General features: G+C 49.1%; 1 long non-coding RNA gene across 1 annotated transcript; it reads left to right on the forward strand.

Annotated features, from left to right (window-relative positions):
- Window positions 1-951: 951 nt before the first annotated feature.
- Window positions 952-20426, forward strand: 6030440G07Rik (RIKEN cDNA 6030440G07 gene). Its single transcript, NR_036598.1, has 3 exons — window positions 952-1261; window positions 19444-19560; window positions 19761-20426. It is a non-coding gene; the product is annotated as an RIKEN cDNA 6030440G07 gene (long non-coding RNA).
- The last annotated feature ends 2547 nt before the right edge of the window (window positions 20427-22973 follow it).

A 22973-nucleotide genomic window follows, 5' to 3' on the forward strand; every position in this document is an offset into this window, starting at 1 on the left:
CCTGGTTTACATAGAGAGTTCTAGGCCAGCCAGAGATACACAGTAACACCATGTCTCAAAAACAAACAAATGGGCTGAACTCCACCAGGTCTGGTGGCTCCCACCTGTAATCCCCATACTCAGGAAGCTGAAGCAGGGGAGTTTCTGTGAGTTCAAGTGCAACCTGGCTACACAGTGAAACCCTATCTCACAAAACAAAAACAGAGCTGGAGAGATGGCTCACCGGTTAAGAGCACTGACTGCTCTTCCAGAGTGTGTCACTGTGGGTGTGGGGTTTAAGACTGCCTGGAAGCCAGTATTCTGCTAGCAGCCTTCAGATGAAGATGTAGAACTCTCAGCTTCTCCTGCACCATGCCTGCCTGGATGCTGCTATGGTCCCGCTATGATGAAAATGGACTGATCCTCTGAACCTGTAAAGCCCCAATAAAATGTTGTCCTTATAAGAGTTGCCTTGGCCAGGCAGTGGTGGCGCATGCCTTTTATCCCAGCACTTGGGAGGCAGAGGCAGGCAAATTTCTGAGTTCAAGGCCAGCCTGGTCTACAAACAAAGTGAGTTCCAGGACAGCCAGGGCTATACAGAGAAACCCTGTGTTGAAAAACAAAACAAAATAAAAAAAAAAACCAAAACAAAACAAAAAAAGAGTTGCCTTGGTCATGGTGTCTGTTCACAGCAGTAAAACCCTAACTAAAGACACAGAGGTCCTGAGTTCAATTCCCAGCAACCACATGGTGGCTCACAATCATCTATAATGGGATCCGATGCCCTCTTCTGGTGTGTTTGAAGACAGCTACAGTGTAGTCACATACATAAAATATAGTACTGGTTTGGGAGGGAAAGGAGTACGGTGGGAGAAAGGTTTGCATATTAAGTGACCCCGAGAGGCAGGAGACTCCCTGGGTGTTCTGTCACTGCTGGATAAGAACCAGTCCTGCAGGGTGGCTTAGAAGCCCAGTCTCTGTAACCTCTCACGGCTCCCGGATGGTCCTGCAGTCCTGCTTCCTGCGCTTACACAGCTGCAATCATCTGGAGGCTCAATAGGTGAAAAGTCCCGAGAGGCTTCATCGGCTGATTCTGGATAATGACAGGGCTCAGCTGGCTGCTTCCTAGTCTGCTGGGGCTCTTGCCCTAAGTAGGGCCTTTGGCTCCCCTCTGCAAGGCTTCTTACCACACTAGCCTGGGCTCCCTTACAGCATGGCAGTCTGGTTGCATCAATCACATCTGTGGGTGAAGGATGAAGCATGAAGAAGACAGCTGTGTTAGGTAAGGGTCTCTCAGAAATGGCTGTGGTGATTTTCAGGCTGAGCTGGAGGAGCTGTGCAAAGGTGAATCAAGGCAGAGAGTGGAAGCCGCTACTGCCAACAGTCTCAACTGAGACGACCTGACAGGAGTGTGAGAAGGGGGCGGAGCCGTGAGAGAGGGGCAAGAGCCTTGCAAGAAGGGGCGGGGCCATGCGAGAAGGGGGCGGGGCAGGCAAGTGGGTCGGTGGGCAGTGCCCGGTATGCATGCGGGTGTGTGGGTCTTGTGGCCTGAACATTAAAGATGAACTTTTGCCAGGTGCAACACGTAATACAACATTGTATGTGGTGGGTGTGCCAGCTAGGTGCCAAGACGACATGTCCTTAGACGATAGGCAGAGACAAACATTCTGCCCTCCTGGACTGCCACATGACTATGGAAATGAAGGAAAACATCACTAAGTTGGGCTGGTTTCAGAGACCTTTACTTCTAGCACACTTGGGAGACAGAAACAAGTTCATCTCTGTGAGTTCAAGGCCAGCTTGGTCTGCAGAGAGAGTTCCAGGCCTCCGGGGCTACACAGTGAGATCCTGTCCCAAAAAAAAAAAAAAAAAAAAAAAAAAAAAGTGTGTGTGGTGGGGATGGACTGTCGTTCTTGCAGAGGACCCGCTTCAATTCCTAGAACCTAATGATGGCTTGCAACTATCTGTAAACTATCTATAGCTCAGTTCCAGGGAACCTAACACCCTTTGTTTGGCTTCTGTGGGCATCAGGCATGCACAATACATGCATGAAAGCTTATAACACACATAAAATAAAATAAATATGTACAAAAAGAAATTTTTAAAAAAAAGAAAAATTTCTGAAAATAAAAATAAATCTTCAAAAAAAAAAAAAAATACATCCTTACGAGCCAAGCTCAGGGGACGAGCCTGTAATCCAGTGCCCACATCAAGCAGCTTCCAACTGCTTTAACTCCAGCCTCGGGATTCCTACGCCTCTGGTCTCAGAGGCACTGCTCAGGGACACAGACACAGGCATGCACATACTTTACAATAAATTCATTAAAAGGATGCAAAATGAGAGAAAGACTTCCTAAGTATGAGGAAGAAAAGACCAGACAAGGCAGAACTGCTAGGGCGCAGGGAGAAGATGAAATGGAGATGGCGGAGCCAATCAAGAATGACGGTGAACAGCCAGTCATGGTGTGGGCAGAGTAGCCCAGAAATAAGGAAGCTGAGGCTGGAGGATTACCTTGGGTTGGAAGCCAGATTAGACCCCTAAGGGAGACTCTATCACAATAAATAAATAAAATTTTAAAAATAAAAGTAATAAAGCCAGGCGTGGTGGTGCACGCCTTTAATTCCAGCACTTGGGAGGCAGAGGCAGGCAGATTTCTGAGTTCAAGGCCAGCCTGGGCTACAAAGTGAGTTCCAGGACAGTCAGGGCTATACAGAGAGACCCTGTCTTGAAAAAAAAAAAAAGTAATAAAGGGCTGGAGAGATGGCTCAGTGGTTAAGAGCACTGGCTGTTCTTCCAGAGGACCAGGGCTCAATTCCCAGCACCCACATGGCAGCTCACACCTGTCTGTAACTCCAGTTCCAGGGCTTCCGACAGCCTCGCCAACACACATGCAGGTAAACACACCAATGAACATACAATAAAAATAAATTACATATTAAATTTTTAAAAATTTTTAAGATGTATTTATTATCATATGTAAGTACACTGTAGCTGACTTCAGACACACCAGAAGAGGGCATCAGACCTCATTACGGGTGGTTGTGAGCCACCATGTGGTTGCTGGGATTTGAACTCAGGACCTTCAGAAGAACAGTCAGTGCTCTTACTCCCTGAACCATCTCGCCAGCCCTAAAAAGAATTTTTTTTTTTTTAAATAGAAGAAACAGCTGGGCAGGGGTGGCTCATGCTTTTGATTCCAGCACTTGGGAGGCAGAGGCAGGTGGATTTCTGAGTTCAAGCCCAGCCTGGTCTACAGAGTGAGTTCCAGGACAGCCAGGGCTACACAGAGAAACACTGTCTCAAAAATCAAAAATAAATAAATAAATGAAAGAAACAAATTACCATCAACAAAATAAAAATAAGATACAGATTGAGGAAGTATCTGTGCAAATCATATTTTCAAAATACAGCAAAGCCAGGCGCTGTGGTGCGCCATTAATCCCAGCACTAAGGAAGCAGAGGCAGGGGGTTCTCTAGGAGTTTGAGGCCAGCCTGGTCTACAGAGCAAATTTCAGGCTAAGTGGGTGAGACTTTTTAAATTAAAAAATATATATGTCAAAAATGTATGTGCATGTGTGTGTGTGTGTGTACATATGTGTGTGTGTGTGTGTGTGTATCTGTGTGACTGGATTGAATCCAGGGCCCTGAGCACACTACGAAGCAGGCTCTCTTCCATTGGGCTACATACCCTATAGCAAGAATAAGAATTTTATCTATTTTTATTTTTGTGTATGAATGCTTTGCCTGTGTGTTAAATGTATACCAGTACACTACGTGCAGGTCTGGTGCTCAAAGAGGTCAACAGGGAACATTGGGCCCCCTGGAACTGAGTTACAGGTGGTTATGGGCCCTCACATTGGTATTGGGACTTGAACCCTGGTCTTCCGCTGAGCCCTTTCTCCAGCCCGAAGTTTTTGAGTTTTTTGCTTTTGTTTTGGGGCAGGGTTTCTTTGTGTAGCCCTGGCTGAACTAGGAGCTCACTCTGTACCTACCTCTGCCTCCTGAATACTGATTAAAGGTGTGTGCCACCACCACCTGGAAAGCCCTAAGAATTCTTAAAAACAATCTCTCTCTCTCTCTCTCTCTCTCTCTCTCTCTCTGTTTGTGTGTGTGTGCACACTACCACATCCAGCCTTAATGTGTCATCTTTTTTTCTTTCTTTCTCTCTTTCTTTCTTTTCTTTTTTTTTTTAAAAAAGATTTATTTATTATTATAATACCTAAGTACACTGTAGCTGTCTTCAGACACACCAGAAGAGGGTATCAGGTCTCATTACAGATGGCTGTGCGCCACCACGTGGTTGCTGGGAATTGAACTCAGGACCTTTGGAAGAGCGGTCGGTGCTCTTCACTTGATCTTAGCCAAAAGGCCGAGAAGCGATGCGGTCGGTGCTCTTAACCTCTGAGCCATCTCTCCAGCTCATGTGTCATCTTCTAACAATGCATTTATTTTTATTGTATGTTTATGGTTATTTTGCCTACACCATGTTTGTGCATGCAGTGACTATAAAGGCCAGAAGAGGGCATCAGATCCCCTGGAACTGGAGTACAGACGGTTGTGATCCTCTATGTGGGTGCTGGGAACTGAACCTGGGTCCACTGGAAGGTCCTGTGACCGTAATGATTGAGCCATCTCTGCAGCCCCAATGTGTCAATTTAAAGGGTCAAAAAAATTGAACACACTTTACTAAAGAAGATACACAGATGGCAGTAAGCTCCTGAAAGTACACTCATCGTATAGTCAGTAACCAGAGACAGGCACTAAGCTGCAGTGAGGTACTTAGACAGATAGCAGAATATCTAAAATTAAGTCTGGCATGCCTTTAATGCCAGCGTTGGGAGCCAGAGACAGGAGGATCTCTGTGACGACAAGACCAGCCTGGTCAATAGAGCGAGTTCCAGGACACTCAGGGCTACATAGAGAGAGACAAGACCCTGTCTCAAACAAACCAACAAAACAACAAGAAAAGAATATTTAAAATGCATCGGGCCGGATGTGGTGGCGCACGCCTTTAATCTCAGCACTCGGGAGGCAGAGGCAGGCGGATTTCTGAGTTCGAGTTCAGCCTGGTCTACAGAGTGAGTTCCAGGACAGCCAGGGCTACACAGAGAAAACCTGTCTCGAAAAAAGAAAGAAAGAAAAGTTCTTCACTGTGCCTCTCTAAGGGAAGCAAAGATCAGAGAAGACTCGAGACCCACAAACATTGCACAGCTAGCTCTGTAAGCAAGCCTAGCTCAGCCTCTGTCACTGTACGTCGAGTCCTTTTTATCCCTCCAAACATCATGTGTCCTCCACGGACCTTGCCTCAGCACATGCATTTGTCTTAGCTGACATCACTCTGCCAATCACCTGAGTCCAAAGAAGCAGCTAGAAACTGCAGCACAACACCAGAAGTTGTTTGGTGCATGTCCTGTCAAATGCAGCTCAACTACGCACTGTAAGGCGGACCAATACGTGTGTGTCATTAGCAAAGAGTCCATCTCGTGCCCTTTCACGCGCTGGCTTTAGCAGAACATGCCCTCCTCTGTGTCTGCTTCAGCTAAGCGTTCCTTCACGCGATTGCCCCTAGCAAAACACCATCCAACCGACTTTCCAAAGAACCCTTAAGTTTCCACTTCACAAGAACACCACCAAAAATGGAAGCTGGAGATTGTAGAGAAATCTCTCACGAACTGTATGGAAGTGTCACCTGTCAATAAAAAGCCTATGACCTATTAGCTGAGACAGGAAATAGGAGGGAGGAGTTCCAGTAGGGAGAGAGGAACTCTGGGATATAATCAGGAACAGACTGGCACCAAACTCTGACAGACACATGAAACTGAGGAGAGGTAACCAGCCATGTGGCACTCTTAGAATAGAATAAACAGATTAATTAAGTTATGAGCTAGTCGCGGAAAGAGCTAAAGCTTGTGGCTTAGTCATTTAATCATAAATAATAAGTCTCAGAGTCATTATTTCGGGAACTAGAGTGTGGGTGGAAAAGTTGACAGTTGTAGGAAATGGCCCAGTGGTCAAGAACATTTGCTGTTAGGGAATCCTGAACTCAGTTTGCTTCCCAGCACCTATTTCTGGTGATTCACAACTGTGTAACTCTAGCTCCAGAGATCCCAGTGCCCTCTTCTGGCCTCCTTGGACTCACACCCTTAAGCACACACACACACCCATAAGCACACACACACACCCATAAGCACACACACACACCCATAAGCGTACACATACACACACAAAAAAACCTAAAAATTAAAAATATAAATATAAAAAGGCAAGCCAGGCCAGGTGTGGTGGCACAGGCCTTTAATCCCAGCACTTGGGAGGCAGAGGCAGGCAGATTTCTGAGTTCGAGGCCAGCCTGGTCTACAGAGTGAGTTCCAGGACAGCCAAGGTACACAGAGAAACCCTGTCTCGGAAAAAAAAAAAAAAAAAAAAAAGGCAAGCCAGGCTCATTCCTGTAATCCCACCATACAGAAGGAGGATTGACAGTGGGGGGCAGCTTGATGAGCTACACAGTGAGACTACACAGATATAAGTAATAGAATGAGCAGGAGAGGCCATCTACAGACAGAAAGAGCCAGCCAGCAAAGAGGTGCCTGCAGGGACTGGCTATCAGCAGGCTCACAGGGCCTTGGCGAGGAGACAGATAAGGATAGATGAGGACATTAGTTTGCACAACTATAAATGTATTACAAATGTAAATGTAAAATGTAATATCTAAATATACATGGATAAAATTCCTAAAAGGAAAAGGCCAAGGCTTGGACAGCTCTGTGCCTTCCCAGGACCAGAGTTTTGTCTGCCATTTCTGGTAGGTCAGGCCCCAACTGGACTGGGAGAAGCCAGGTTTGTTGCTGAGGAATTGAGGCCCATTCTGAGGAAATCTTCCAAAGGACAAGGGCATCCATCTCCCAAGCTGAATCCTTCCGAGCTGGGGAATTCAGTTAACTTCCAACAACAAACTCTGCCTCCTGGGAGCTCAGCCCAGCTGCACAGGTGAGCTCAGCAAGCAATTAGCACAGGGCAATTAGGGGCGCTCCTCATGTGGTGGGACCCCTTCGGGGCAGAGCTGGTGGGGAGAGCACAAGGGGCTACCCATAAACATCTAGGAGCAGTCCTCTCCCTCCACCCAGCAACCAAAGATGGGGGCGGGGAATGGGGGGTGAGGCTTGCAGCAGGCCACCTAGGACAAGGCAATGTTAGGGATCAAATGGGAGTGATAAAAGACAGACTGGAGAGGGGACTCTGCTGCTTAGGAGTGCAGAGCAGTGTGTGTGTGTGGGGGGGGTACCTCACCAAACACCAACAAGGGCCAAGCCCCAGGTGTTGTGTTAGAAAGTGTTGGAGTTCCGGGGCTTGGTTTTCCCAAGCTTGCAGCTCAATGGGCAGGAGTCGCACCTTGACCGTTCAGGCTACCTGGGGCCTCATCAGAGCTGGACCAGTGATGGAAGGAAGCCCATCCATAGACTGACCACAACCTACTGGAGGTGGCCTGGTGATAGCATAGCCAACCAGATGCTTTCCTGGATCTTGGCAAATGTTGGATCCTAAGGGTCCGGTGAGGAGGACCTGGCCTCTTGCAGACTTTAGTCTGGGTCAGTTGCATGAAGTCCCACACCTTGGACATGAAGAGAGGACTGGGGCCAGGGCTGCCCACAGCTTGATTTTAACCTGGCCACCACCAATGTTAAATGTCAGTTTAAGCCATCTGTCTCACTCCAGAATCACCCTAACCATTCCAGCGTTACTATACCTTGAACAGAATTCACCATCGTCCAAGCGCTGCTCCTCCATTGGTGAACTCATATTCACAGCCTCACTATTCGCAGGGGCCAGAAGGCAGGATGCCCCACTCATCTATGGGGGACACTTGGATAAACATCGAGGGCTGCTCACACTTAGAAGGGAGGGCGCTTCTACCAGATGCTTTGACAAGGGTGACCCTGAGAGCAGGCCTAGGGAGGTCAGCTGGTCACAGCTGAACGTGAGTGTTTTCCCAGAGGGATCAGGGTTCAAGGACAGCCCATCGGCGGACACATGCCTTTCATCCCATCACTCAGGGCACAAACAAAGGCGAATCTCTTGAGTTCAAGGCCACCCTGGTCTACAGAACAGCTGTTCCAAGTTCCAGAGTTCCAGATAAACTTGTGTTACCGAGTGGGACCCTGTCTCAAAACGATGAAAAGAAGTCTGGCATTGTGGCCCGCCATCTTTAATCCCCACTCTAGGAAGTAGAGGCAGGCGGATCTCTGAGTTTGAGGTCAGAGTGAGTTTCTGGCAGCTAGGGCTTCATTTTCTTCCTCTAAGATTGCTTAAGATTCTAAGAATGCTTCCTGGGAGAAACTGAAGCCCAGAGGGATGCAGGCTCCCAGGTTCACATCCATAGAGGGATGCTTCTATGAGGTCTGGGATCACCTTCAACTGAGAAAGAGGTTTGCTAGGCCTGGAGTCATAGGTGGGGCAAGGTCCTGACAAGAGAGCCCTGCCTGTGTAGTCTCCTCCTCAGCTGACCTCTATCCCTTGTCCATGCCTTGGTTCTCCTGGCATGATGACCCGAGATGCAGCCCCAGATGTTTGTCAGGACTGAGTGTAGTCACAGCACATACCCTCATGCCACAGCTGGAGGAGGCTGGTCTCCTGAGACAGGTAAGCACCGCCCTACTGTCTGTCTCCTCAGAAGGGAGGGGGGCTTCTCTGTGGCTGAGTCCAGAGAAAGATGGCCAAAATGCAAGGCAGAAGCATTTCTTGTTCTGCCTGCTGTGGACTTATGGGCTGGTTGTGTATGCTGCCATGCAATGTCTAAATGAATTGTGCCTTAGACAAGTGCATTGAGTGGCCAGTCATACTTGGTGCCAAGGCATCAGATGATGGGCTTGGGATGTGCTTTGAGATTATAAATCTCTGTCATGCACACACAAATAGTTGGAGAACACACACACACACACACACACAGAGGCTTGTTGGATATTTGACCCTAAGCTGTATGGTCCTAAGATTGAGGGGCTGCAGCCAAGCATGGGGGGGGGCGGGCTAAAGCACGATGTCAATCAAAGGCAAGGACCTGAACCCAGGATGGTCCTTACTGTCCTTGATGTCTCACACCTGGATGTCAGGGGCATCCTGTGGCATTTGTGCATCTAATCCACAGGTGCTCAGTCAGGCCTCAGCCACAATTGGGTGAACCAGGATCACACACAGCTGCTAGCAGGAGAGGCCTGTCCTCCTCTGCTCTGGGCCAGAGGCACCTATTGCCACGGTGCCCTCTCCAGCAGGGGTCGGTGAAAAAAGCACTACTGCAGCTTCTCTATCCAGCTACATCAAGATATCCAGAGATCTCTGCTCAGTGGGAGGGTGAAGGACCACAGCCAACAGCCAACTGTGTCGCTTAACCAAGCCAGGATGAGCCAGGTATCCACGTCCATGGTAGAGGAAGAAACTGAGGCTCGGCCGAGGGTATACTTACTCACATGAGATCCATGTCTTTTGCTCCCATTCCCATTCCTCTAAAACGCACGCACATTGTGTTTAGGCTCAGTGGTGTGAAGGTGAGTACGCTGATGTTGTAACATTTGCTTCTCCCCAAAATTCCTCTTTTTCTTCTGACTTTACACACAATTAAATGATTTCAGTGGTTCACATTCTGAGTTGGAGAGGAAGATTTGAAAGATACTGAGAAAGAGGAAATACACGACGGGTGGGCCCTGTGGCACCTGTCTATGACGCTAGCGCTCAGGAGATAGAGGCAGGATGCTCTCTGGAAGCTCAAGGCCACATTGAGATCCTGAGTTCAGGCCAGGCTGGGATAATGAAGGGCATAGGACAGAGATGTGTTGACTGACCAGGACACAGGGATAAGTGGGAGAGGAGTTTAACAAAGAGAGTAAAGCTTCCCCCAGGTTCCAGGAGCCGCCTGGACCATCACACCTGCAGGTAATTAAACATGGTGTTGCTTCCAAACCTGCTCATCTCACTGAGCAATCCACAGCATCCGCAAAGCACACAGGTTTTAAAAGCTGCATTCCAGGCTGGAGAGATGGCTCAGTGGTTAAGAGCACTAGCTGCTCTTCCAGAGGTCCTGAGTTCAATTCCCAACAATCACATGGTGGCTCACAGCGTCTGTAAAGGGATCTGGTGCCCTCTTCTGCTGTGTCTGAAGACAGCTACAGTGTATTCACATCCATAAAACAAATAAATAAGTTTTTTAAAAAAAGCTACATTCCTAGAGGTTCTGTGCCATCAGACTTAGAAGACAGGCTCTTTCAGGAGCTCCTGGGAGCTCTAGGCCCATCCCCCCACCCTTAATTAAGAATTCTTCACTGGGATTCACCTGATGGTACACACCTTTAATCCCAGCCCTCAGAAAGCAGAGGCAGGTAGAACTCTGAGTTCAAGATCAGCTAGCACACACAGCAAATTCCAAACCAGCCAGGGCTACATAGTAAGACTCTGTTTCAAGAAGAAGAAGAAGAAAAAAAAAACCTTAAAAAAAAAAAGGCTTTATTTGACTTTATGTGTGTGTGTGCTTGGCTTGCAGGCCCTGTGGCAGAGGAGGTCAGAAGGAGATATTCAATCCCCTGGAGCCAGAGTTAGGGGTGGTTGTGAGCCACCACTTGGGTGGGTGCTGGGAACTGAAGCTGTGCTCTCTTCTAGAGCAGCCAGTGCCTTTCCCTGCTGAGCCAGCTCTTCAGCCCCAACAATTTCTGACTAGGGTTGCATCAAGTCAGCCTCGAACCTCCGCTCACCCACCACTTGAGAACCGAACGCTTTGTTCCCAACCTCTGGGCACCTGTTAGACATAATGGCGTGAACCCTTAAACAGTAGCCCAGCGGCAGAAGTGACTGTTGCCAGAGCTGGGCGTGGCTTGCCTGTGATCCCAGTCTTAAGAAGGTGGAGACCAGAGGATTCTGTCATTGGAGGCTCTGTAGTTCTAAGTCATCCTCAGCTACACAGGGCGTGGAGACACTGCCCAAAATAGTAACAGTCACCCAAGATTGATGTTTCGAAATGATGCTTTGAGTAACTTCACCTTCAGATGGCTGTGGGTTTGGGTATAATGAGACCATTGTGAAGAGGGAGTGGGACATGTCAGAATTGGAAGGCTCCTCAGTGTAGGTTGCTGCCTTTATGTCTCTGAGTTCTGTGTTGACAGAAGTGGCAGTGTCCCCCTGGCATGTGGGACAGGCGGCTCCTACACATGCAGAAGTTGCCAGGGAACATGCATGTCAAAAAGCACGATGAGCCCTTTGCTCACCTGCTAGTCCCCAAGTCCCCAAGTGATACTTTGTTTTGTTTTGAGACAAAGCTTCACTATGTATCCCAGGGTGGCTTCAAATTCACAGTGGCCTTGCCTCCTGTGGGCTGGGAATGCTGGTGCAAGCCACCATGGTTCTAGTGACATTTTGATTTTTTTGTTGTTTTGAGACAGGGTCCTCTGTAACTCAGGCTAGTCTTCAACTCACTAAGTAGCCAAGGATGTCCTTGAATTCTTCCTCATCCTGATTTCTTGTCTCAGGTGCTGGGTGTGTATAGGGGGTATGTACAGATGTGTACGGCTACACTAGACTTTTAATCGACCTCTGACATTCATTGTCTCACAGTTCAGGCAGGTCAGGAACTCAGAAGTGGCTCAGCCCACTCCACTCAGGATGCAGTGGAGACAAGGCATCTATCTGCTGGTAGCTTTAGGCCCTGACCACGTGGACTTCCCCCGGGCTGGCTGTTCCGGGCTGTGGCCTCTAATACCCTCTAACCTCCTAAGCAAGAGGTTGACGCAAACTCCTGCAGTAGAAGTCATGTTCAACCTACCTGTAAAGTGACGCCATTCCCCACCCTGTTCTCTTTACTAGCCTGCCCTTCCCAGAATCCAGGAGTCAGTTTTGAGGAGACAGGATCCAGGGCCTCTGGGCGGCTACCTCTCACTATCCCCCATGACAGTCCTGGTTGGACAATCGAGTTCTGCTGAGGATTGGGTGCCTGGCACATCCTCCCAGCCACTCCGGGAACTTGGTGTCTAGGGGCACTGTCCTAGGAACAGAGAAGGGCCATATTCTATTCCCTCTGTCAACCTCACTAGAAGCTGGAGCTGGCCAGGATTCCTAAGGTCACGTGTTAGAACCGGAGGAGGAAGCTGAGTGGACAGGCTGGGCCTGAGGGGTCTGCAGGACAGACAAGGGCCGTGCACGACACGGGAGCTGGCCAGGTTGAGTCTGAAGCGGGAAGATGCTTTATGTTGGGGGTTGAGGTAGAAGGGAGAAGTGGGAGGGCAGAATTTACCCCAGACCACTGAGCCTTGGAGACTAGAGCAGACAGCTGGGGCCAGGGCCCTGGAGCACTGCAGGCTCAGAGCAGCAGACAGCTGAGGAGGTAACTGAGAGCAGTGGCAACAGGAACAGGACAAGAGGAGGTGAAGAAAGCCCTGCAGACGTGTGGGCCAGCACAAGGTGAGCTGGCTGTTGAGGCAGAATGGGGTCAAGGGTCAAAGCAGGCAAAAGTTTCCGTTCGGGGGGGGGGGGGTAAGTGGAGAGTAGGTGCCTGGTCCAGGCTCAGTGGGTCAGTACAGGCCCAGGCTTCACTAAGCTGAACATATCCAGATGTTCCCTCCCAGGTGGAGGCAAGTCACGTGTCCCACCCAGAGGTGGGACTCCTGCCCCAGCGGGTCCAACCTGTTTGCCCTACACCCTGCCCATGACCGTACCACTGCCCACAGTTATCCCTGCCTGGGAACTACCATGCATCCCAGAGCTCTCAGGCCAGGCTGGCACACTGTTTAGTATTGCCTCCTCCAGGAATTCCACGGGCCTTGGACTTTTCCCAGGTCTCTGGAGTGTGTGTGTGTGTGTGAAGCTGTGGGAGGGATGTAAGAGATAGCTGCTCCCCAGGGGTAGACATTCGGTTTCTCTACAGTGAACTTCCAACGCTCACCTGGTACCACAGGTCTGGAAAGTCCTGTCCTCCTCACGCCTCTCTGACACACCCCGCCTCCACTGGATCATCCTTAGTAGCTGGGCTGGGGCTGGGCTGGGCTGGGGTGGAGGTGGGAATAGGGATGGGCTGGACTGGGGCCAGGCTGAGGCTGGAGCTGGGCCAGGACAGGACCGGGGGCTAGGGCTGGGGCTGGGGCTGGGCCGAGGACTGGGCCGGGGCTGGATGGTAGAACTCTTGCTGAGAACACAGTCTATTGTTCAGTCCCCAGGACCACACTCAAACAAGAAATTCTCTCCAGCAAACACAGGCACCTCCTCCTTGCTCCCCTGATTGCCTCTGAGCAGAGCCTTGAGAGGCTTGGCCACTGAACCTGTACACTGGGAGAGCTGGAGAAGCCCAGCATGGGCAAGGCCAGCGCTGAGGGCCTAGTCTACTGTATCCAGATTGTTCTCTCGCCTAACCTGCCTTCCTCTCCCTTCTTCAGACGACTAGACCTTTCCTGTCCTTCAAGTCCTCTCAGGCTCAAAGCCTGACTGAGCTTGAGACAGTGAACTCTCTCTGGCCTCATTTCCTTGACCGTTAACTGGAGGCAAAGGAAATCCCCCCTCCTCTGCTGAGGCATCAGGAGAGATGGGTGGGCAGTGGGTGCTGGCGTGTGCATGCACACACACACACACACACACACACACACACACGCACACGCACATGCACGTGCATGCAGACAGGCACACACACTGCTCCCAGCCTCCAGGTCTGGCAGGACAACTACACTATACACGGTTGGTGGCACTCTCCATTGTGGCACCCCAGCTATTTGAACCCACTAGGTGCCCCTTGGCCTGAAAATGGAAACTGGTGCACAGAGCCCAAATCAGGGATAGGAAAGGTCCTGTGGCTCTGCTGTGTCGTGGGGTAAAAGGCCCTTGCACCCCAGGCAGTCAGGCAGGCCTTGCCAAGGGACACTACTGTTTACTGCTAACATCAGCTAGGAAAATCACCCAGAAAACAGACTACGGAACCTCAAGAGGCCTGCAGTCCCACAGGTGCCCTGGATGCTGAGGGTTAGGCAGGATTCCTGAGATCTGAATCCAGACCCAGCCAGATGATCTGCCTATAATTGTGGGCTCCAAATTCCTCAGCAGGTTGCCAAGGTCACCTCCTGGGTCCCTCTGGCTCAGGTTTGGACATGCAGCCTGGGTTCCCAGTGTCAGTGGAGCCCTGGACATGCAGTCTTTACTCGTATGGTGCTATTTGGTCCCTTAGCTCAAGATTATAAGGGAACTTTGAACCCTGTCACAGCCCTGGTGTTTAAAGTAAATCTGGTGGCTTCTTAAACCCCAGCCCCTCCCCTGCAGCCAAGCTCCCCCCACCCCTGCCCCAACTGCTCTATCCCTTGACCTCATGTGGAGGAGCCTGATAACCCATTTTACAAGTGGCATGTAAGGTCGAACAATGTCTTAGCCAGGAACCTAACTTCCGGTGTTCGTTCCTGTGTAAGCCTCCTGCTCTCAACCCCTTCCCCCTCCCCCTGGAAACCCCGTCTCTACTTAGTGACTCACTGCAAGTCTAGATAAAGTTCTTTGTTACTGCCTTGAAGCTACTGAGGAGGACACACGGAAGCACACACGCACGCACACACACACACACACACACACACACACACACACACGCTGCCGCTCTCGTCACTACCTCCCCAGCACTACCTAGGTTGGACCTCTTCCATGGGGCCTGAGACAAGGCTTCCCATCACCGTTTCCCCACCACTGTCTCGAGAGGCCTGAGAGCTCTCGGAAGCCGGATCTTCTGAGGCCTGAGACCTGCGCCCACTCTTCTGTGTTCACCCTCAGGGGTCCCTTGCCCGTGTCCATGGTTCACTTCTTCTATGGAAGGCATCTTCTTTTTTCCAGGAACACATTGCTCTTCACCCTGCAGGTGGCAAACCGCAGTCCCCCGTGTCTTCCATTGCTGGGCCCAGTAATTAGCAAAAACTCATTAGTTTATAGCCTGTCTCTAGGCCCTACCGGAAGCAAGTACAGACTCATCCCCACTGAGGCCACCTAAGTCAGGCGGCTCCTCCAGGAGTCAGGAGACAGAGCTAGACAAAGGATCCTGGTGCTAGACAAAGGACGCGACCCTTCAGCAGGGCTACGGCTGCCTGCCCTTGACCCTTGAGTCTTGGGCTCCCGTGTCTTTAACTCCTGGACTTGGCTTATTTCCTGTATCTAAACCAAGTGGTGCCGCCAGCCTCAAGGTCCCTGTTTTCTGTGTCCATTCTTAACAGGTGTTGTCTGAAATAGCCTTTGGCATGCTTCCAGTGACACAGGACACAGCCTCCTTGGTGTGCTCTCTTGGCAGGTGTGGGCTTAGAGTAGGGAAGGCTACAGCCGGGGACTACACCCTGTCAATTACTGGAGTGATCCGTGTCACAGATCCAGCATGATGAGGGTGGGGCAGAGAGCGCGGCAGGCAGGAAGTCCAGAGATCTGGAGGGTGAGTTTCAATGGGACAGTGAAGGAGAGGGCGTTCCAGCAGAGAAAGCTGGGAGATGCACTGAGACAAGGATCCCCTAACTCCCCCGGGGTGGAAGTGGCCAAGGGGGCAGAGGCTGCTGCCTGGGACTGGGGGCCATATGCAGCCTTTGGATGTGAGCCCAGCAGCTCCAAGGAGCCTGGCCAGGGTATTGCCAGACTGCATTTAGTGTATCCCTCTGGGATCTGTGTCTTGTCAGGCTCTGCCTGCTTGAGAAGAAAAGGCTTGCTTCATCGTTCAGCATGACCCCCATGCCTCCTCCATCTCTGTAGCTGTGTGGAGAGCAGAGGGTTAGATGGGCACCAGGCCCCGGTTTGCAGATGTTTGTAGACTCCAGGGAGATGCTTGGCCAGCCAAGAAAAAGGGCCAAGTTCTGCCTGCACCATTTAGGGAAGTTTCCAGGAAGGTGCCTGAGGCAGAAGAGGGAGAGGTAGGAGGGAGAGGTGCCAAGAGGCAGGGTAGCGGGAGGGGTTCAGAGAGGGGGATAGCACAGAAGCAGGAAAGAGCCCTGACATGTTCTACCTGTGTGTCTGTCTCTGCTCAAGGCTGTGAAGGTGCTACATCCAGCACCCATAGCTGTACTCAGAGAGCATCAGAGGCCTGCTTATGCAGCTGCAAGGTTAGGGTGTGTGGGGGTGGGATCGGACCCTGAACAGAGGTGAGGCAGGAAAAATCACGCTAAAACTAAGACCTATCTATCTGATTGGAGAGGCTTAGCCATGGGCAGGGGAGAAGTTTGGCTAAACATGGAGAATAAGCCTTGCTCAATCCTCTGTTTCCTCTGGAATCTCATTGACAACAATAACGGGGGGGGGGGTGGTTTAAAGGAATAAAGAGGTGACAACTCTGACATGGGAGTCATTGTAGGAGATAGAAAACAGATAGGATTCAACAGAAAAGCAGCAGATACCATATCTCTGCGGACCCAGCAGACCGGGTAGGGCTGTTGTCGGGAGCTGAAGGAGGCAGGGCTGGGACAATGTGACAGCCTGTTGACAGAAGGTAGCAGGCTGCTGGGCCCTGTGGCAGACATCCCCAAGGTTCCCTATGACTTCTGGTTTCTAGAGCTTGGACAAATTTCTCCTGGAGTCCAGACAGGGCCTGAATGTCACTTCTGAGCTATAGAACACGGCCCCTGGTGACAGATCTCTGGTGGTTTCATTACATCATGCCAGGGCTGCCTAAGCAGGACAGAAAGCCAGCTTCTGGGCTGGATCTCTGAAGGAGGAAGCCATGCAGAGGAGCCCATGGCTTATAGCCTCCAGCCAGGCAGAGCCAGGACCCTGCACTATTAGGAAACCAAACCCACTGACAGCCCAGCGTTCAGGAGGCTGAGGCAGGAGGGCTGATTTAAGTATGAGGTCAATCTTGGTTACATGGAGTACAAAGACGGTCATTGTTAAATAAACAGACCTTGTCTCAGGAAACAACAGAGGCTGTAGAAATGGCCCAGTTGCTCAAAAGCCTGCTGTGCAAGAGTGAGGGACGGAAACTTTAGCACTTGTGTAAAAAGCTGTGTGCGAGCCAAGCTGCGTGGCGCATGCCTCAAATCCTGCCACTCAGGAGGCAGAAGCAGGCAGATAGAGCTTTGGGAGTTCAACCAACCTGGTCTAAACAGCAAGTTCCAGCCCAGCCGAGGCCACATAGAAAGATCTTGTCAAAAAAAAAAAAAAAAAAAAAAAAAAGAAAAAAAAAGAAAGGATACTTGTAATTCCAGTTCGAAGACAAAAAGATCCTTGGGATTCTGGTGTCCAGGCAGCCTTAGTGAAGGAGACCCAAGGTCCCAGGGAGAGATTTTTTTTCCCTCAAAAAGCAAGATGCATGGACATCTACACACATATGCACTCGCATACATGTTGTACTGGCTAGTTTTGTGTCAACTTGACACAGCTGGGGTTATCACAGAGAAAGGAGCTTCAGTTGAGGAAATGCCTCCATGAGATCCAGCTGTAAGGCATTTTTCTCAATTAGTGATCAAGGGGGATAGGCCCTTGTGGGTGGGGCCATCTCTGGGCTGATAGTCTTGGGTTCTATAAGAGAGCAGGCTGAGCAAGCCAGGAGAAGCAAGCCAGTAAAGAACATCCCTCCATGGCCTCTGCATCAGTCCTGCTCCCTGACCTGCTTGAGTTCCAGTCCTGACTTCCTTGGTGATGAACAGCAGCATGGAAGTGTAAGCCAAATAAACCCTTTCCTCCCCAACTTACTTCTTGGCCATGATGTTTGTGCAGGAATAGAAACCCTGACTAAGACACATGTGAACACACATATGCACCCACACACATGTGAACATACATATGAACTTACATGTGAACACGCGTGCACCTGCAAACAAAAAGCCACATGCACCTGTATAACAGAAATACACATAAATGGACTTATGCACAGAGCCTGGCACGGTGGCTTATACCTGTGACCCTCGCACCTGGGAAGCTGAGGCAGGTAGGCCCACAGGTTTGAGGATAGCCTGGGCTACATAGTGAGTTTCTAGCCAGCCTGGCCTATAGAATGAGAGTCTGTCTCAAAAAACAAAACTAAAATAAAATAAATAAATGAAATCTAAGTGATAAAAATAAATAACAAGGAAACAGGAAGAAGGAAAGGATAACAGTTAGCATAACTAGGGGGTGGGCCTAGGAATGAGAGACTCCAACTAGCGGGGGGCGGAGGGTGTCTTAGCCAGAGAGAGACTGAAGGACAAGTCTCCAGGGAACTGGCTCACTATGCCCTGCACAAGGCTCAAAAAGTCCTAAACCAAGGTACATGACTGAGCTCTTGGGAAGCACCAGAGGTATGTTTAAGTCCCCAAACACCTTTGCAGAGGCATAAACTTCGTCAGTGGGAGCAAGGAGCCAGGCATAGTGGTTGAGGTCTGTAATCCCACCACTTAGGAAGTGGACGGGATTTGGAAGAAAGCCAAAGTAGCAGAATTGATGTTGGAAAGGATTCATCTCTTAGGAAACATGAAATCACACAAGGCAGAATGTAGCTGAGGGAACACTGCCTCCCCAGCACCCCAAAAATGTGGACTCTGCTAACCAGGCTGTTAGGTAGGGTGTACAGCCTTAGGGTGTAAATGTCCGTTCACCAGGACTGACCAACCCCTCAGACCATTCCTGAATAACAGCCAGCTCAAGGGCCGTGCAGGCTCAACCAGAGTCCTGGCCTGCCATGAAGCCTCCAGTTCTCCTCTTGAGAAAAGCATAATCCTCACAGGTGGGCGAGATGACCCCAGCTAGCAACTATTTGAAAAAAAAAAACAAAACAACACTGGTGTACTTAAGATAACTCTGACAATATGCAATATCATTGCTGTGTCATTTTCCCATCTGCCTAAGTTGGCCAGACTTGTTTAAACTGCTCAAATTCTAACCTGGGGCCAGGACCTGAAAGGGATTTCAGGATGACAGGATATATGGAATGCATAAGCCTAAAGTGTATCGAAGTTACTGAAATCTTCATAGCTGCTCTTTTTTGAGTGTTAGCTACAGCCAGACCTGTCCCATATTAAAGATCTTTTCCTTTATTGATCTCTAGTGTGTGTGGTGATTTCTCTCCGGGAAGGCATATTGATTCCATAACCAAGGCAGAGAGCTAAGAGTTAGCTACATAGCTTATTCAGGGCTGGCCTGGGATACATTAGACTCTGTCTCAAAACAATAAAAAAAATCACTAGCACTGGAAGGTGGAAGAGAATGGAGAAGTGCCTGCAAAATGCTAAGGAGAAGGGGTTGTTTTCAGGGTGTTTGTCTGTTTTTTTGAGACAAGGTTTCTCTGTGCAGCCCTAGCTGTCCTGGAACCCATTCTGTAAACCAGGCTGGCCTCAGATGCCAGAGATCTGCCTGATCCAGGTGCTGGGATCAAAGGTGTGTGCCACCACTGCCAGCCCCGAGAAAGAATTTTTCAATTTGAATTTCTATACCCAGCCAAACTACTATCAAGCAAAAAATGTTGGTTATAAACACTTCTCAGAAATGCAAAGGTTAATCAAACCGATCTGCTATGTACCTTTTTCTTTAAGAATGACTAAAGAGTGCACTTCAGTGAAGGAAGGAGCTAAGAGAAAGAAAGATAAAGATCCCAGAGAGACAAAGTGGAAAACCCAGATCACCAGTAACTGTTGTTGGCCCAGAGAATGGTAAGGATGAATGCAGGAGGTGGGCTTCTGTGAGGCAGTGAGGACAGAGAGCATGTTCTGTGGTGTGCAGGGAATGTTGGTTGTACTGAGATCGTGGTGAAGCACTGAGAGATTGGAGGCAGGTACAATAAAAAGGTACGTTACTAGTCATAGTACATCAGGATTCCAGACATAACTGATCCATATCCTCTGCTTTGCAGGCTGCTGGCACTCCAGTCTAATTCGAGGTTTGGCCGCAGAAGAACCTACTTCTGAGCTTTCTTAAGTCACGAACGGAATTCAGTTACTTGCCACTGTGGGGTTGGAGCACTACCGTTTCTTGTTGGCTATAGACTAGAAGTTTCCTGGAACTCTTTTTTTTTTTTTTTTTTTTTTTTGGTTTTTCGAGACAGGCTTTCTCTGTGTAGCCCTGGCTGTCCTGGAACTCACTTTGTAGACCAGGCTGGCCTCGAACTTAGAAATCCGCTTGCCTCTGCCTCCCGAGTGCTGGGATTAAAGGCGTGCACCACCACGCCCGGCTCCTGGAACTCTTATAACCACCCATGGCTCCTTGCAAGCTGGCCTATACACTACAACAAGGCAGTTTCCTTGTAAGGTAGTAAGGAATAGGACCAAGCAAGATGTTGCATAACCACATGTCTTTCACCCTCTTTGACATGTTCTATTAGCTATGGGGAGTCACACTCCCTTCATTCCCACATTCTAGGGGTAGGACTACACCAGGAGGCAAGGCTCTTTGGGAGCCATTTGGAAATAGTTATCCACACAAAGCAACCAAAACCAAATTCTTTATAAAACAAAGAATTGGGAGGGTATAGGGAACTTTCAGGATAGCATTTGAAATGTAAATAAAGAAAATACCTAATAAAAAAAGAATACTAATAAAAAAACCCCAAAGAATTATTTTAGCTGGGCATGGTGGTGCACACCTCTAATCAAGCACTTGGGAGGCAGAGACAGGTAGATCTCTGTGAGCTCAAGGCCAGCCTGGTCTACAGAGTGAGTTCCAGGACAGCCAGGGCTACCCAGAAAAACCCTGTCTCAAAAAAAACAAAAAACAAAAAAACAAAAAGAATTATTTAAAAATTATGTGTATGTGTCTGTGTTTGGCTATTATGCTTGGTTTTGATGTCAGTTTGCCACAAATTAGAATCACTTGCGCAGAGGACCTCACCTGCAGAGCGGGCCTGATTGCTTCGATTGGTCTGGGAAGACCTGCCTGATTGTGGATGGCACCTCCTGGTAGCAGACCGGCTAACAAGGAAGTTTCAGAGGGAAAGCCATCTCGCCCTCTTTCCTTCCCCGTTGCTGCTGCTGCGTTCTTTGCTGAGACAGAACCAGGGTTTCTAAGCTTTTGTCCTGAAAGAGGAACCAGCAGCTCCCTAAGACTTTTCCAGGTTCCTGGCACCAGATTGGGACTACTGAGGCAATTCTCTTATAGAGTAAGTAGCTGGTTGGTGCCCTGCAGTGGGAGACAGCTATTCTTGGTGTGTGTGTGTGTGTGTGTGTGTGTGTGTGTGTGTGTGTGAGAGAGAGAGAGAGAGAGAGAGAGAGAGAGAGAGAGAGAGAGAGAGAGAGTGCAGGTGCCATGGAGTCCAGGAGAGGCTGTTGGGTCCCCTTACTTATCTGTAAGTGTGAGACACCCAGCATGGGTGCTGAGAGCCTAACTTGGGTCATCTGTGAGGACTGGAAATGCTCCTAAGCACTGAGGCGTCTTTATAGCCCCTATCTTTTTGACTCAAACAGCTAACAGGGGGCTGGAGAGGCTCTGTGGTTGAGAGCACTGACTGCTTCCCCAGAGGAGCAGGATTTTAATGCCAGTATCCCCAGCACCAGGCATATGGGTGGGACACAGACCGCAGACACACAGGCAGGCTGAGAGCTCATACACATGACATAAAATTGAAAAAAAAATCTTAAAAAAAAGACTTAAGCCGGGTGTGGTGGCACACACCTTTAATCCCAGAACTCGGGAGGCAGAGGCAGGTGGATTTCTGAGTTCGAGGCCAGCCTGGTCTACAGAGTGAATTCCAGGATCAGCCAGGACTATACAGAGAAACCCTGTCTCAAAAAACCAAAAAAAAAAACAACCAAAAAACAAAAAACTTAAAATGAACAAGAAATACACACACACACATATGTATATGTGTATATATATATTGTTGTTGGGATTCCTGAAGAGCTGAGGAGCAAGACAGAAAGCCTAGTGTGTGTGTGTGTGGGGGGAGGCATTGCTCTCATTCTAGGCCATCTGCTTGTCATGTGTGTGTTCTGGCATTTCTTGGAACAAACACACACACATATACACACAAATATATATATATATATATATATATATATATATATATATATATATATGTATATATATATATAAAACACATATTTATATTATATACTTATATACATATATAATATATTTTATGTATATAATATAATTTTTAAGAACCAGAGTCTCTCTATTTTGCATGTCCTGGAACTCACTTTGTAGACCAGGCTGACCTTGAACTCACAAAGATTCAACTGCCTCTACCTTCCTGAGATTAAAGGCGTGTGCCATGACACCTGCCCGAAATAAAAGAATCATTTAAAATGAGATTTATCCCATAATTTAGAAAATAAATAAGTTAAGAGCTGGCATCCCCTACGCATGTAGCCTGCACAATATGAGCATAGCACATCATTCAGTAACAGAAGTTGATGTAACCCTAGTGGCTGTATGTGAGTACCAGCTTAACTGGAGTCTATTATATATTGATAACAAAAGGAAACTTGGAGCAAGCGGATCTATAAATATGCAGCAAGAGGTGTGAGAAAGCTACGCTCATCTTCTAGAAGATTCCCAGCCTGCATTTGAAATAGAGAAGCAGCCCAGAGCCTGGAATGTGGAATATTTGGCAAGCAAACCGAGGCCCTGGAGTAGGGGGAGTGGGGTGTAGGTTGGGAGGTGGGGACAGGGACAGGAGGAATTGTTTTCCATTCTAGATCTATTTGCCTTTTAAAATTCTGTGTGTGTCACATGTGTGTTTTGGTAACTCTAGCATCACTTGGATAAAAATACACATTGGTGAATACAGAAAGAGATAGGGGGAGGGGGAGGCCCCTGAAGAGTGAACAGGGGAGGGAGACCCCCAAGGATCCTGAACAACAACCAGTTACTTCTTCCCTGGAGGGGGAGGGGCTTCTGCTCCCCAAAACTGTTCTAGGGAGCAGCAGATGCCCAGGGAACACAGACTTCAGCCTCAGAGGAGTCTGGGGAGCAGCATTTCTACCTGGAAAATACAGGGTTGCTTATGTGTGAGCAATGTGAGTCTCAGAGCTCTTGGGGTGGCTGGGTTAGGATCTTCCTAAGGAACCACAGGCCCAGGCTAGAATGCTCCCCCCCCGCCCCCCCCCCCCACAGTGAGATCCTGAAA

Source organism: Mus musculus, chromosome 12 (assembly GCF_000001635.26).
Source record: "Mus musculus strain C57BL/6J chromosome 12, GRCm38.p6 C57BL/6J".
Taxonomy (NCBI): Eukaryota; Metazoa; Chordata; class Mammalia; order Rodentia; family Muridae; genus Mus; species Mus musculus.